This window comes from Lathyrus oleraceus, chromosome 4, assembly GCF_024323335.1.
Source record: "Lathyrus oleraceus cultivar Zhongwan6 chromosome 4, CAAS_Psat_ZW6_1.0, whole genome shotgun sequence".
Lineage (NCBI taxonomy): Eukaryota > Viridiplantae > Streptophyta > Magnoliopsida > Fabales > Fabaceae > Lathyrus > Lathyrus oleraceus.
The window spans coordinates 320625431-320643612 of NC_066582.1; the positions used below are offsets into that span (position 1 = coordinate 320625431).

Below are 18182 nucleotides of genomic sequence, written 5' to 3' on the forward strand. Positions count from 1 at the left end.
CTTGATCTTGAATTTTAGCCTTAAAACTTTGCAGCATACTTCAAAAACCTCAAGACGCCTACTTGATCTTGAATTTTAGCCTGAAAACTTTGCAGCATACTTCAACAACCTCTAGACCTACTTGATCTTGAAATTTAGCCTGAAAACTTTGCAGCATACTTCGACAACCTCTAGACGTCTACTTGATCTTGAATTTTAGCCTTAAAACTTTGCAGCATACTTCAAAAACCTCTAAACGAAAAATCTAGACGCCTTGCTTCAACTTCAATGGTTCCATCTCTTTAAAAAATATACAAAACAAATCACAATGGTGTGTATAACCACATAATAGAAGACGAGAACTAGGAAAAAAAGCAGTTTAATAGACGGACAGATATCTAGTAAAAAAAAAGGCAGTTTAATAGACTCTCATTTTTTACCAGCACTTAATACTCCACTAAGACATAAAAATATATGAAATGAGATAATATAGATATGAGATAATTTTGACCTTTTCCTTTACCAATGGCATTTTAAAGACGGGAGACTGCTGTTGAATCACATTATATGACATAACCAAATAAGTATCACATTATATGACATTATATGAAAAAAAGCAGTTTAATAGACGGACAGATATCTAGTAAAAAAAAAGGCAGCTTAATAGACTCTCATTTTTTACCAGCACTTAGACATAAAAATATATGAAATGAGATAATATAGATATGAGATAATTTTGACCTTTTCCTTTACCAATGGCATTTTAAAGACGGGAGACTGCTGTTGAATCACATTATATGACATAACCAAATAAGTATCAGTTAACAATCTCGGAACTAAATGAAGAACTAAGTCAACCATGACGAAAGGCTCGTCACGCCGTTTACTAAACAGGGCTCAATTTAGCAGAGGAGATTCTTACAAAAATCACAAACTGCAATACTACCGGTTCCTGGTACAAAAAACACAAACTCCAATACTAACAGGAAGAGGACAAATATTCCCAATCCCAAAACAAACACATTGTAAGAAAGCGACTCGATTTATCCCAAGGTTCAATGGACAGTATGCTAACCTCTGCTTCTTACCCCAGGCCACAGAACACCGCAAATTCATAGACTCTCCCCTGTAACACACACCAAGAAAATTCAAAGGATCGTATTTACATATTTGCTGAGTATCAATAAAAAAGACTGAAATATGAAGTCATTCTTAGGAGAGAGCTGACCAAATTAAAGCATAAGAACACAATCTGCAAAACTTCCATCCAGTCTACAAGATCTTGTACTTAATATGAAATGTCACAATTTAAGCTTTAACCTAATATAGAAGAGCCGTTAGGCCAGTGTAACGAAGAGGATGTCATTTTAATTATAAATGCAAAAGAATATTATTTTACCTAACCAACTTGTCCCAATCACCGAAACAAACAACTCCTAAAATTTCCTTATTTTAGGATGGACAGAGTTTCCCTAGAATCTTGTATGCTCTAAACCAGAGTAAAATTCATGTTTCGAATACAGAAACACAAAACTGGAAGAATTGTGTATCATAGAAAATGCATAATTTTATCCCAAAGATGATAGGAATGTGTATGATGAAACAAAAATACTGAACCGTAAAGAGTTCCTAATCTGAGTAGAGTCACCAAACTAAAACACATCGACATATCATTATGGTCCACATGTCCTTATCCATGTAACACTTACTCTGCCAACAACATCAAAAAATTAAACAAATAATCTAAAAGAATTGAAAATTTATATTTAAGCATAAACCTATAACCAAGGAAAAAAGAGGAAGATAAAACCAAGGAAAATACCTCTTTTACAATAACAAAGGAAAATAACAAATCAAGAAATATAAGCTCTCATAACCAATATAGAAATACTAAAACAAGAAGAATTTACTACTAAAACAAGAAGAAATAATGCGGCAGAAAATTAGGTTTGCATTTCAGTTTGTGCTTTATGAACAGAGCCCAAAAATAAAAATAGTAAAGGATAGATCATTGAAGAAATCTGACATATCAGGACTCTCTTGTCCATCGTATGAAGTATATCCCCAAGCATTTGTTCAATGATCCAAGAAAGAGATTGAGGTGTACTGCAAAAAAATCGACAGTCAAATTCTAAACACAAAAATTAACGTTGTCAAATTACACTAGAAGAAAAAAGACCCGCATTAAATCCAAGGCTAGAAAGCATGTCTTTAAATTTTTGTGATAGCTTACAAATCCCATGGTACATTCATAGCCTCTCAGCCCATTAACACAAGGAAAACCATGTCTATGATAATCTCTGCCACAGCCTTCACAGTATGCGTTCTTGTGTGAAGTCCACGGGGAACTTATGATAGAGTCGAGGAAACTAGATAGTCAATAGCAATGTGGAGTCTAAACTATACAGGAATGTAAAGTGTATAGATGCTGAAAAAAATTCAGGAATGTAAAGTGTATAGATGCTGAAAAAAATACAGGAATGTAAAGTGTATATAATCTAAATACAGATCACCAAATCAATGTCTAGAAACACAACCAGCAGAAAATCATGGTTCATGTGTCCTTTTTTATTCAGTCAGAGATTTGTAGTACAAAGCATTGTGATTGAGAAAAAAGGAAGCTTTTTGAATACACCAAACTCATGTAACAGGCTTGCCAGAAATGTGTGAACTTTTTTATTGTCAGATTATAGATATATTTGTTCCAATATCTCCAAATTCAGACTGCAAACCAAATGCGTGCATTACTGAACACCAAATGATACATGTATAGATATATTTGCTGTGACATATACTAAAAGATAAAGACTTAATAAAGAATTTTGATTTATCTATCCTGGAGTTGTTCTCTGTTCATGTCCATTGTATAAGACTCATGGAAGAAATTTGATTCGTCAATCGGGAGACTCTAATAATCAAGACCTCTAAACTAACTGCAAAACGGATTGGATGTGTCTCAATCATCAAAATAATTATGTAAAAATTCTCATGGATCCTTAAAGAAGATTAAAGAGAGGTGATTGTGTGAAGTACTTGATGTCTACCCTTTGAGAAAAGCAGACGTCTCAATTTAGCCAAGAAAGAGGTTCAGATGTACTAAATAAGCATAAATGTTGAAGCTCTCCTAATACCTGTATTTCTTCTGCAAAATACAAAAAAAAACAGCATTACCTCATTACTCTCTCCCTGAATCATCAAATGTACAAAATACAATATTCTAATCAGTTTTCACAGTAAATATTCTATATGACGTCTACAAGGAACTCGAAAAGAAATTAGAAAACAAGACCTTAGTAGAGATTATGTGAGGGATACCCATGTATGGGATAGATGATTTATAGTTTCAAAGTTTCTCTTCTATGAAACATCAAGCAAAATGTCCTCCATAAATATCTAAGAAGTTTTCATAGTACATATTCCATGTGACGCGTAAACTCACGAAGAAACCGAGAAAACAAGAGCATAATATATACAAGGAAACAAGAAGAACTAATAGTAGAGTAGAGATCACCAAATGAAAGTACAACAACACAACCAATTGCAATCTCTTCTGCTCAATTAGGCTCCCCTTATGCCAAGTTGTTGCACCAGTTGCAGATTCACTGAGGGATACCCATATAGGAGACGAATTTTAGTTTTAGTCTTATATATCACAAATGCAAAGAATAAAAATGAAAAAAGATAAAAGAAATTACAACAAAGAAAGTGGAAAATCAACAAAACAAAAAATATGCAAAACATAAACTACATAATTCCTTATACTTTGGGATAGAGATGTTCTCTAGAATTAGGTAAGGTTTTTGTATATGCCTCCAACTAAAACAGGACACACCATTAGAGGTCAAGTATCCCAAATACCAAAATATATTATATGTAACTAATATATTGAATGTTCTTTCTGAAAGCTCATCAAAATCAAATAAAGATTGAAATTAACGATCTGAGAAAAGGTGTCGATAGAGAGAGTATATGGCCTACAAAACATGAGGATCCATTGGAACAAGTTTCTATTCAACTCACAGAGATAATGTAATGATAATTTTGGTTTCATCCTAATACAGAAGACAAGTCTTTGGGCCACTTAAACAGAGAGGATATTCTTTTAGGAGTATGAATCATAATCATAATCATCATAAATCACAAATAAAAACATCATAACAAAAGATTATAGAAAACCTATCCAAACAAAGTTAAGTTCTCCCAACCAACCACTCGTCATAACAAACAACACATATCTTGTAAAAAACTCCTGAACTTGGGAAGGGAAAAAAGCAATTCCATAATCTTGTATGCTAAGTCAGACTGTAACATCATGCTCCTCGTGTAGACACACAAAAGCTTCATTACCTGAAGAAACACTAGCACGTAAGTAAAAAAAAAAAATTCTCTGGGACGAAGGAGAAAGTGTGAAAATCTAAGCACAAGCTTGCAAAGAAGAATCAGAAGGAATGATGCAAAAATATTCAAATCTAAGTTTAGATCACCAAATTAAGCACAACAACAGAATATACAACCCAGCCAGAGAATATACAATCCAGTCAGCCAAACGTGATGCTTCAGGTCTCCTTGACACCTTGTTAATTAGTTCAAGCAGAGGCACTCATCTCCAATATCTCCAAATTCAGACTGCAAACCAAACACATGCATTACTTGTACTCATACCAAATGAGACATGTACATTACATATATATTTTACCGAAACAAATACTAAAAAAATAAGACAAAGAAGAATATTGGTTTATCTATCCTGGAGTTGTTCTCTGTCCTTGTCCATTGTATCAAGAGTCATGAAAGAAATTTGATTTGTCTAATGGGTAAACTCTAATTCCTCTTAACATGCTGCAAAACAGATTAAATGTGTCTCTCAATTACCAAAATCATGAAACACGTCCAAAAAAAAATGATACAAATAATCTTGTATGCTAAGTCAGAATATAACTCAGGTTCCTCAAGTTCCTCAGATACATTTATGTAAAAAAGATTATCCCTGGTTGATATGGTAATGGACTCTTCCAGCTTAACCAGAAGTCCTCGATTGAACCCGGCCCTAAGCATGCAGCAGTGTTAAATCTCCCAGTCCTAGACATGCAGAGTGATAAATTTCTTGAAGGAGAGCTTTGCAGCATAATGGTCTTCCCCGGCTCGTGGGTTAGTTCTAACAAAAAAAGTTATTCCCAGGAAGAATGAGAGAGTCTGAAAATCTAAGGACAAACTTTCAGAGAAGAATTAGAAGAAGGAATGATACATGTATAGATATAAATTTTACTGTGAAAAATACTACAAAATAAAGACGTTTGATTTATCTATCCTGGAGTTGTTCTCAGTTCGTGTCCATAATCCACAAAGATGCAAGGAAATAAGCAAGTAATATCTATGATTCAACTATAAATGTTTTGTTATCATTACAAAAATTGGTCACTGAAATTAATGTCATATAAAGATGGAAGAATGGATAACATCTCAATCTTACCACCAGAGTGGTTGCCAAAGCTCCCAGGAATATAAATGTACATCTTTTCTTTTCTTAAGAAAGATTTATTATAGCTAATGCTCTTATCTTTTAGTTGTTCTTCTCTTTTAGTACATCCGTCTTCGTCATCGTCAACGAACATCTTGATCACACCGTGCAAGAAAGTCTCTAATAGTTGGGATGCCTACTTCTTGATCTTGAATTTTAGCGTAAAAGCTGTAGACGCCTTGCTTCAACTTCAAAGGTTCCATCTCTTTAAAAAAAATCAAAAACAAATTACAATGGTGTGTATAACCACATAATAGAAGACGAGAACTAGGAAAAAAAGCAGTTTAATAGACGGACAGATATCTAGTAAAAAAAAAGGCAGCTTAATAGACTCTCATTTTTTACCAGCACTTAGACATAAAAATATATGAAATGAGATAATATAGATATGAGATAATTTTGACCTTTTCCTTTACCAATGGCATTTTAAAGACGGGAGACTGCTGTTGAATCACATTATATGACATAACCAAATAAGTATCAGTTAACAATCTCGGAACTAAATGAAGAACTAAGTCAACCATGACGAAAGGCTCGTCACGCCGTTTACTAAACAGGGCTCAATTTAGCAGAGGAGATTCTTACAAAAATCACAAACTGCAATACTACCGGTTCCTGGTACAAAAAACACAAACTCCAATACTAACAGGAAGAGGACAAATATTCCCAATCCCAAAACAAACACATTGTAAGAAAGCGACTCGATTTATCCCAAGGTTCAATGGACAGTATGCTAACCTCTGCTTCTTACCCCAGGCCACAGAACACCGCAAATTCATAGACTCTCCCCTGTAACACACACCAAGAAAATTCAAAGGATCGTATTTACATATTTGCTGAGTATCAATAAAAAAGACTGAAATATGAAGTCATTCTTAGGAGAGAGCTGACCAAATTAAAGCATAAGAACACAATCTGCAAAACTTCCATCCAGTCTACAAGATCTTGTACTTAATATGAAATGTCACAATTTAAGCTTTAACCTAATATAGAAGAGCCGTTAGGCCAGTGTAACGAAGAGGATGTCATTTTAATTATAAATGCAAAAGAATATTATTTTACCTAACCAACTTGTCCCAATCACCGAAACAAACAACTCCTAAAATTTCCTTATTTTAGGATGGACAGAGTTTCCCTAGAATCTTGTATGCTCTAAACCAGAGTAAAATTCATGTTTCGAATACAGAAACACAAAACTGGAAGAATTGTGTATCATAGAAAATGCATAATTTTATCCCAAAGATGATAGGAATGTGTATGATGAAACAAAAATACTGAACCGTAAAGAGTTCCTAATCTGAGTAGAGTCACCAAACTAAAACACATCGACATATCATTATGGTCCACATGTCCTTATCCATGTAACACTTACTCTGCCAACAACATCAAAAAATTAAACAAATAATCTAAAAGAATTGAAAATTTATATTTAAGCATAAACCTATAACCAAGGAAAAAAGAGGAAGATAAAACCAAGGAAAATACCTCTTTTACAATAACAAAGGAAAATAACAAATCAAGAAATATAAGCTCTCATAACCAATATAGAAATACTAAAACAAGAAGAATTTACTACTAAAACAAGAAGAAATAATGCGGCAGAAAATTAGGTTTGCATTTCAGTTTGTGCTTTATGAACAGAGCCCAAAAATAAAAATAGTAAAGGATAGATCATTGAAGAAATCTGACATATCAGGACTCTCTTGTCCATCGTATGAAGTATATCCCCAAGCATTTGTTCAATGATCCAAGAAAGAGATTGAGGTGTACTGCAAAAAAATCGACAGTCAAATTCTAAACACAAAAATTAACGTTGTCAAATTACACTAGAAGAAAAAAGACCCGCATTAAATCCAAGGCTAGAAAGCATGTCTTTAAATTTTTGTGATAGCTTACAAATCCCATGGTACATTCATAGCCTCTCAGCCCATTAACACAAGGAAAACCATGTCTATGATAATCTCTGCCACAGCCTTCACAGTATGCGTTCTTGTGTGAAGTCCACGGGGAACTTATGATAGAGTCGAGGAAACTAGATAGTCAATAGCAATGTGGAGTCTAAACTATACAGGAATGTAAAGTGTATAGATGCTGAAAAAAATTCAGGAATGTAAAGTGTATAGATGCTGAAAAAAATACAGGAATGTAAAGTGTATATAATCTAAATACAGATCACCAAATCAATGTCTAGAAACACAACCAGCAGAAAATCATGGTTCATGTGTCCTTTTTTATTCAGTCAGAGATTTGTAGTACAAAGCATTGTGATTGAGAAAAAAGGAAGCTTTTTGAATACACCAAACTCATGTAACAGGCTTGCCAGAAATGTGTGAACTTTTTTATTGTCAGATTATAGATATATTTGTTCCAATATCTCCAAATTCAGACTGCAAACCAAATGCGTGCATTACTGAACACCAAATGATACATGTATAGATATATTTGCTGTGACATATACTAAAAGATAAAGACTTAATAAAGAATTTTGATTTATCTATCCTGGAGTTGTTCTCTGTTCATGTCCATTGTATAAGACTCATGGAAGAAATTTGATTCGTCAATCGGGAGACTCTAATAATCAAGACCTCTAAACTAACTGCAAAACGGATTGGATGTGTCTCAATCATCAAAATAATTATGTAAAAATTCTCATGGATCCTTAAAGAAGATTAAAGAGAGGTGATTGTGTGAAGTACTTGATGTCTACCCTTTGAGAAAAGCAGACGTCTCAATTTAGCCAAGAAAGAGGTTCAGATGTACTAAATAAGCATAAATGTTGAAGCTCTCCTAATACCTGTATTTCTTCTGCAAAATACAAAAAAAAACAGCATTACCTCATTACTCTCTCCCTGAATCATCAAATGTACAAAATACAATATTCTAATCAGTTTTCACAGTAAATATTCTATATGACGTCTACAAGGAACTCGAAAAGAAATTAGAAAACAAGACCTTAGTAGAGATTATGTGAGGGATACCCATGTATGGGATAGATGATTTATAGTTTCAAAGTTTCTCTTCTATGAAACATCAAGCAAAATGTCCTCCATAAATATCTAAGAAGTTTTCATAGTACATATTCCATGTGACGCGTAAACTCACGAAGAAACCGAGAAAACAAGAGCATAATATATACAAGGAAACAAGAAGAACTAATAGTAGAGTAGAGATCACCAAATGAAAGTACAACAACACAACCAATTGCAATCTCTTCTGCTCAATTAGGCTCCCCTTATGCCAAGTTGTTGCACCAGTTGCAGATTCACTGAGGGATACCCATATAGGAGACGAATTTTAGTTTTAGTCTTATATATCACAAATGCAAAGAATAAAAATGAAAAAAGATAAAAGAAATTACAACAAAGAAAGTGGAAAATCAACAAAACAAAAAATATGCAAAACATAAACTACATAATTCCTTATACTTTGGGATAGAGATGTTCTCTAGAATTAGGTAAGGTTTTTGTATATGCCTCCAACTAAAACAGGACACACCATTAGAGGTCAAGTATCCCAAATACCAAAATATATTATATGTAACTAATATATTGAATGTTCTTTCTGAAAGCTCATCAAAATCAAATAAAGATTGAAATTAACGATCTGAGAAAAGGTGTCGATAGAGAGAGTATATGGCCTACAAAACATGAGGATCCATTGGAACAAGTTTCTATTCAACTCACAGAGATAATGTAATGATAATTTTGGTTTCATCCTAATACAGAAGACAAGTCTTTGGGCCACTTAAACAGAGAGGATATTCTTTTAGGAGTATGAATCATAATCATAATCATCATAAATCACAAATAAAAACATCATAACAAAAGATTATAGAAAACCTATCCAAACAAAGTTAAGTTCTCCCAACCAACCACTCGTCATAACAAACAACACATATCTTGTAAAAAACTCCTGAACTTGGGAAGGGAAAAAAGCAATTCCATAATCTTGTATGCTAAGTCAGACTGTAACATCATGCTCCTCGTGTAGACACACAAAAGCTTCATTACCTGAAGAAACACTAGCACGTAAGTAAAAAAAAAAAATTCTCTGGGACGAAGGAGAAAGTGTGAAAATCTAAGCACAAGCTTGCAAAGAAGAATCAGAAGGAATGATGCAAAAATATTCAAATCTAAGTTTAGATCACCAAATTAAGCACAACAACAGAATATACAACCCAGCCAGAGAATATACAATCCAGTCAGCCAAACGTGATGCTTCAGGTCTCCTTGACACCTTGTTAATTAGTTCAAGCAGAGGCACTCATCTCCAATATCTCCAAATTCAGACTGCAAACCAAACACATGCATTACTTGTACTCATACCAAATGAGACATGTACATTACATATATATTTTACCGAAACAAATACTAAAAAATAAGACAAAGAAGAATATTGGTTTATCTATCCTGGAGTTGTTCTCTGTCCTTGTCCATTGTATCAAGAGTCATGAAAGAAATTTGATTTGTCTAATGGGTAAACTCTAATTCCTCTTAACATGCTGCAAAACAGATTAAATGTGTCTCTCAATTACCAAAATCATGAAACACGTCCAAAAAAAAATGATACAAATAATCTTGTATGCTAAGTCAGAATATAACTCAGGTTCCTCAAGTTCCTCAGATACATTTATGTAAAAAAGATTATCCCTGGTTGATATGGTAATGGACTCTTCCAGCTTAACCAGAAGTCCTCGATTGAACCCGGCCCTAAGCATGCAGCAGTGTTAAATCTCCCAGTCCTAGACATGCAGAGTGATAAATTTCTTGAAGGAGAGCTTTGCAGCATAATGGTCTTCCCCGGCTCGTGGGTTAGTTCTAACAAAAAAAGTTATTCCCAGGAAGAATGAGAGAGTCTGAAAATCTAAGGACAAACTTTCAGAGAAGAATTAGAAGAAGGAATGATACATGTATAGATATAAATTTTACTGTGAAAAATACTACAAAATAAAGACGTTTGATTTATCTATCCTGGAGTTGTTCTCAGTTCGTGTCCATAATCCACAAAGATGCAAGGAAATAAGCAAGTAATATCTATGATTCAACTATAAATGTTTTGTTATCATTACAAAATTGGTCACTGAAATTAATGTCATATAAAGATGGAAGAATGGATAACATCTCAATCTTACCACCAGAGTGGTTGCCAAAGCTCCCAGGAATATAAATGTACATCTTTTCTTTTCTTAAGAAAGATTTATTATAGCTAATGCTCTTATCTTTTAGTTGTTCTTCTCTTTTAGTACATCCGTCTTCGTCATCGTCAACGAACATCTTGATCACACCGTGCAAGAAAGTCTCTAATAGTTGGGATGCCTACTTCTTGATCTTGAATTTTAGCGTAAAAGCTGTAGACGCCTTGCTTCAACTTCAAAGGTTCCATCTCTTTAAAAAAAATCAAAAACAAATTACAATGGTGTGTATAACCACATAATAGAAGACGAGAACTAGGAAAAAAAGCAGTTTAATAGACGGACAGATATCTAGTAAAAAAAAAGGCAGCTTAATAGACTCTCATTTTTTACCAGCACTTAGACATAAAAATATATGAAATGAGATAATATAGATATGAGATAATTTTGACCTTTTCCTTTACCAATGGCATTTTAAAGACGGGAGACTGCTGTTGAATCACATTATATGACATAACCAAATAAGTATCAGTTAACAATCTCGGAACTAAATGAAGAACTAAGTCAACCATGACGAAAGGCTCGTCACGCCGTTTACTAAACAGGGCTCAATTTAGCAGAGGAGATTCTTACAAAAATCACAAACTGCAATACTACCAATTCCTGGTACAAAAAACCCAAACTCCAATACTAACAGGAAGAGGACAAATATTCCCAATCCCAAAACAAACACATTGTAAGAAAGCGACTCGATTTATCCCAAGGTTGAACGGAAAGTATGCTAACCTCTGCTTACCCCAGGCCACAGAACACCGCAAATTCATAGACTCTCCCCTGTAACACACCAAGAAAATTCAAAGGATCGTATTTACATATTTGCTAAGTATCAATAAAAAAGACTGAAATATGAAGTCATTCTTAGTAGAGAGCTGACCAAATTAAAGCATAAGAACACAATCAATTAGACTTCCATCCAATCTACAAGATCTTGTACTTAATATGAAATGTCACAATTTAAGCTTCAACCTAATATAGAAGAGCCGTTAGGCCAGTGTAACGAAGAGGATGTCATTTTAATTATAAATGCAAAAGAATATTATTTTACCTAACCAACTTGTCCCAATCACCGAAACAAACAACTCCTAAAATTTCCTCATTTTAGGAAGGACAGAGTTTCCCTAGAATCTTGTATGCTCTAAACCAGAGTAAAATTCATGTTACGAATATGGTGAAACAAAAATACAAAACTGGAAGAATTGTGTATCATAGAAAATGCATAATTTTATCCCAAAGATGATAGGAATGTGTATGATGAAACAAAAATACAAAACTGGAAGAATTGTGTATCATAGAAAATGCATAATTTTATCCCAAAGATGATAGGAATGTGTATGATGAAAACAAAAATACTGAACCGTAAAGAGTTCCTAATCTGAGTAGAGTCACCAAACTAAAACACATCGACATATCATTATGGTTCACATGTCCTTGCCCATGTAACATTTACTCTGCCAACAACATCAAAAATGTTAAACAAATAATCTAAAAGAATTGAAAATTTATATTTAAGCATAAACTTATAACCAAGGAAAAAAGAGGAAGACAAAACCAAGGAAAATACCTCTTCTGCAATAACAAAGGAAAATAACAAATCAAGAAAAGTAAGCTCTCATAACCAATATAGAAATACTAAAACAAGAAGAATTTACTACTAAAACAAGAAGAATTTACTATAGGTCATCAAATCAAAGACGAGGCTCTATGCCAAGAAGAACAAATGCGGCAGAAAATTAGGTTTGCAATTCAGTTTGTGTTCTATAAACAGAGCCCAAAAATAAAAATAGTAAAGGATAGATCATTGAAGAAATCTGACATATCAGGACTCTCTTGTCCATCGTATGAAGTATATCCCCAAGCATTTGTTCAATGATCCAAGAAAGAGATTGAGATGTACTGCAAAAAAACGACAGTCAAATTCTAAACACAAAAATTAACGTTGTCAAATTACACTAGAAGAAAAAAGACCCGCATTAAATCCAAAGGCTAGAAAGCATGTCTTTAATAATGTTTGTGATAGCTTTCAAATCCCATGGTACATTCAAAGCCTCTCAGCCTAGTAACACAAGGAAAACCATGTCTATGATAATCTCTGCCACAGCCTTCACAGTATGGGTTCTTGTGTGAAGTCCACGGGGAACTTATGATAGGTGGACATGTAATATAGAACCATAAATACTGAACACACATAAACACGAAATTCTAAATACAAAAATCAGTAATGCTACTTTGCACATCTTAGGACACCGTAAAACAAGTACATCCACGAGAGAGTGAACATGACTCATTAATCCAAAGCTTTACACTAAAGCATCTCCTTCTTAATGTCAACCATAACTTTCAACTACCACGGTACATTCATGGCATCTCTCGCCTGTAAAACCAAAAGCAAAATGTCCGTGATAAATCTGGCCACAGCTTCTACAATATATATCCCCCTGTGACACCAACAAAGAACTCGTGAAGAAATCAAGAAAACTAGATCTTGAAAAAAGAAATCATGGAGAAACGTAAAGAATCTGTGGTCAAAGTAGAGATCACCAGATGAAATACAACCATAGCCGTTTGAAGATTGTTATATATGCAGGAAAGGAATCCCATGTTTTATCACAAAGAAGAATGCAAAGTATGTGAACCTATTATGCCTACCACGGTTTCCAAAGCTAACCTACATTTATAGGCTCTCACCGCTGTAACATCCATAGATGAAAACTACAAATTTGACATATAAACCAAATGTTGACTTTGGTCAACATTTGCCTTTTTGGTCAACTTTGACCAAAGTCGAGCACCCAATTCCCAACCTGAACTATTATCTATAATTCATTACCATGTAGTCCATTTCGACCATGATTCATTCTAAACCAATTTAGACCATTTCCATTCTAATTCCCAAAGTCAATCATTTCATACTACTATTTTACGGCATTCCATTTACAAATTGCATTACATTTCCAAACTCACAAATTCATGGTATAACAATCACAATTTTCCAATATGATCCGAGTTTATACCTCATGGAAATTACAACCCAAGCATTACAATCTCTACATTCCCATATATAATGATAAACCATGGTTCATTCACAAGTTACAACCATTTAACTCCATTACGAACATAGCTACTACATTCAATAAAATCCAATCCAATTACAACAGCATAATGGCTCCATGATAAATCCAAGACTCCATACTAAGCAAGCTCAAATTCATTCGAAGCATTGTCCAAGAGAACATCTTTCCACAATAAAAAACCACTTGATCCACCTGCACCACAAAAAAGGGAATGTAAACAATTTCACAAGAGAAACTAATTTCTAAACATTTTGTTCTCAATTCAAAACAACTCTCTTTTCATGTGAACCTTTGAAATTCTCATAACTAAGTCGGTTTTGTTTCTTAAACAAGAGTCACCCTAAAAGAAATGGCCATAACAGAAACCAGTTAAAAAGGAATTTAACTTCTAACATTAAAATTCTAAATGTTTTTGTTTTTCAAGTACAACAACATAACCTAACACATTTCATCTAACCTACCATAACCACCTCTCCAAAAACAGAATGGTATAAAACTGATACAACAAAACTAAACTCCATCAAAACCTTCAACCGAGGCTCACAACAATATATAGAAACGACTTCTCCAAAAAAAACAATAAGAGAAACCAAAACAGGTTATCAATAAACCTCCACTCCCCAACTGCCATGACCTCAACCGAAATCCAAAGACTTCCAACTTCTCCCTAACCAACTTCCAACCGGTAACCAAAAACCCCAAAACAGACTAATAGAACTTAACAATCTCCAACAGATTTTTCTAACGGAATAACCGTTTCCTAATTCCTCCAATAAACTCTCAAACTAACTCCTCAATTTAAGACCGAACTGAATTTTCCCCAACCTCATTATAATAACCCTTCTCACCCTATCCAAAACTTTTTAACCGAACTCATACATAACCTGCAAAAGACTTCTAACCAACTGTAACAACAGAATTCATTCCTCTCTACCCTCTTCTTCAACCATCCTCCATCACACCTTGCACCATTCTTCTCCTTAACCACCAACCATTCCTCTTCACTTTTTTCACCCTCTTCACCCTCAACCTTCCAAGAGCAACCCTCACCCCGATCATAACCAGAAAAACGGAAACAGAAACAGAGAAGAAGAAGATAATCATGACGTAAAAGAAGAAGAAATCTCAACGGAAGATCAGAAATAGAAACAAGAAGATAATCATGACGTAGAAGAAGAAGAAATCTCAACGGAAGATCAGAAATAGAAACAGAAGAAGATAACGGAAATTGAAATTTGAAGATGTTCACCTTTTAATCGCGAGTTGAAGAATAACGATTGGGACGACTCAATTCTTCGTCGTTCATCGACAGCGTTTTACCATGAGAGAACTCCCGGATTCTTCAACGCCAACACTTCATTATCAATCATCGATTGACGTGTCTTCAACTTCGTCTCCACGCGACGACAATAATAATCTGACTTTCATCAACCGCCATGCAATGATCCGAAATCGAACAACGACAACAATGAACACGGAAGCGTAACGCATGATGATGGAGATCTGAACTTAGGATTTTCGCGACGAACGCCAAACCGGTAATCTCCCTCGCTTCATATTCATTCCGCTTTCTTTAATTCGACGCACACAAGAAAGTGAAAGGCGGGGAATTTCACTTTGTTGAGGTTGGACGAAGCCGATTTGATTAGTAGTGACCGCAGATTCGATCAGGCTTTGATCCGTCGTGTGAGAGAGGAAAACGTTTCACGCACCACAAGTGTGTTATCTGTTTTCTTTTTGATCTAAAATTAGAATATGGGGAATGATAGTTGAGCTGATTCATGGTCGCATTTTGAAACTGAAGGCGTTTTCTTGGTTCTTCATGGAAGCCAGTTTTAGGTTTGGAAACATGGGCCTTTGGCCCAAGAAAATTCGTGTTCGTACACCTCACTCCCTTCCTGTTTTCTCACCCCGTTATCCCATAATTAATCTTTGTTTAGCAATTTTAAATTATGTTAACTTCAGAATTTTTTGTTTGATTAATTTTGATTCTGATTGTTAGCTTAGACTACATTTTTTGGGAAAATACTAGAGTTAGCTTAGGTTGATTTTAGATTTTAGACATTAAGATGGAATGTCTCAAAACTAGATTGGATCATGTCATTTTAAACAAGTTCTCTTGATAGTGCATAAAAACCAATAGTGCAACCTTGAAGTAGTTGTGGACCTATAATTTGAATGCATTTAGAAAAATCAATTTCTATACTTTAAAATTCAATTTTATATGACTTGAACGTATTTTATACTTTAAAATTCTATTTTATATGACTTGAATGTGTTTAGAAAAGAAAACAATTTCTATACATAAAAATTCTATTTTATATGACTTGAATGTGTTTAGAAAAGAAAACAATGTATATACTTTATCACCCAAACAACACTAATGTATACAGTGCTATAATATTCAAACGCAGATCAGAGAAAACAATGCAAGCCAAAGCAACAAAATCAATAACACCAAATTCAAAAATATACAAACTGCAAAATAGAGATTTCAAACCAAAACGTTGACCATAACACGACGTCAACATTCTATACACCAAGTTGAAACACGAAATTGCAGCAGCAGTAACACCAATTAATGAACAAATCAGTATTCACAAATTCACAAAGTTGCAGTTGACTGATACAAAATTGACATTCACAATTCAGTCAACGCGCACACAATATAACCAAATAAAAATCGAAACAAATATTAGAGCATAATACAATAGCGATACAAAATCAAAATATTAAACAAGTTTGAATTTACAATAATATTCTCAGTTCAAAATGTCACCAAAAGTCATCAATATCGCAACATAGTCGGACCGACATCTATATACACCACAAATTCAACAAACAATTAACAATATCAGTTAAAATAAACAATATTAAGATAATTAATTAAAACAAAATACCAGTTAGAATAAACAATACTAAGATAATTAATTAAAATAAAATACCAATTAGAACTAATAATATAAAAGTTTGAAAAATAAAAAGAAATGAGTTACAAGAATCAACCCAAACATGATTAAGCCAGGACAATTCACAATGCTCATGAAACAACAACATGATGTATAAAAATGGTTAGGCCATGAACGAACACAGTTAACCATTAATAATCCAATATGCAGAATGATCATGAACTCAATGAAGTATAAAAAATTGCATCCTCTAAACTCAGCACAAGCAAAGTGTATTTGGATAACTATCGATAACCGACAAATGCATATCAAACATAAGTATAAAATGGAAACACACACCTCCAGGTAATGAATTTTTTTATTTAAAAAAAGGCAAGGCAACTATACATATTTATAATATACTGCAACATCCTAAAAACAAAACTCAAAGAAATCTAAAATCATAATCACAACACCAATTAATTTTGTTAACAACACAACACTAGGGGAAGTACGAAGCAAAACATTACCATAATGTTGAACCGTTACCGTTGTTTACATTAGCATTGTTGTTATCAAAATTGTGAATCAAAGCAGAGTCATTCGTGAAGCAGGATGTTGTTGCCGCTGCTGGGAGAAAGAGCATCGTATACTGCTTCATAGCGTATTATTGCTGCTGACAACGGCGAGCTTGTTGGAGTGTAGGCGGAAAACACAGTGTTGAGTTAATGGTGTGTTTGACGTGGCAGGCTCCATTCCTCTTTACGTCAAGTGATCTGCATTGAAACTACCTAAAAATAAGAAATAACCATAACAACTCAAAAACTTTCACGGTGATGATTTCTTGTGTCGTCGACGAGTACAAATGATGGTTACAAGCGGAGCTCTGAGTCTGTGGCACGGTGGTGATTTTTTCATGATAACAGAGGGTGTTCGAAGATGAGCAAGGCGATGAGTGAGCCAGAGATTATGGAGTAGTTGGACAAGGCAAGTGGAAACATTTTGAGGTAAAGGAAATGATCAGTTGGTTTTTTATTTGCAGAAGGAAATCCCCTTCTTTCTCCATGTCCAAGCGTGAGGTGAGTGATCTGGATAAAAGGTGAATTTGTATTTTCTTTGAGTATGCCACATTTGGCTGGTCTTATAGGATAGAAAACCTTTTCTCCATTTTTCCATCATAAACATGTGGCGCTAACTAATTGGTGAGGGGGAAATATTTTGTGCCAGCAAAACAAATAGAAGGGTCACGTGTGCTATCAACCAAGAAAATGGGGGGAATTTTCCCACACTTTTTCCTTCAATTCATTTTTTATTATCATTTTCTTAAATTCATTTTCTTATTAAATATTTGATATTTAAAATTTAATTTTAACAAAATAAAACCAATTTTAAAATAAAAAACATAACATAATTAATAAAACCAAAAAGTAAATTATATTTAAAACATAATTAATTCTACTAATTAAATTGAATAAAAAATAAAAATAACTAAAATAAAACTTGGATGCAAAAGTTTCTGAAAAACTAAACTGAAT

At 33.8% G+C, this 18182-nt stretch overlaps 1 long non-coding RNA gene across 3 annotated transcripts; it reads right to left on the reverse strand.

Moving 5' to 3' along the window:
- Nucleotides 1-298: 298 nt before the first annotated feature.
- LOC127075301 (uncharacterized) lies at nucleotides 299-15708 on the reverse strand. Of its 3 annotated transcripts, XR_007786365.1 has the most exons (6): nucleotides 15009-15577; nucleotides 13700-13951; nucleotides 11734-13123; nucleotides 11563-11654; nucleotides 1055-1105; nucleotides 300-931 (listed from the first exon to the last, which is right to left on the reverse strand). It is a non-coding gene; the product is annotated as an uncharacterized LOC127075301 (long non-coding RNA). The 3 variants fall into 3 exon arrangements; XR_007786364.1 differs by having other exon boundaries at nucleotides 299-1105; XR_007786363.1 differs by lacking the exons at nucleotides 300-931; nucleotides 1055-1105; nucleotides 11563-11654; nucleotides 11734-13123 and having other exon boundaries at nucleotides 13619-13951; nucleotides 15009-15708.
- Nucleotides 15709-18182: the final 2474 nt, after the last annotated feature.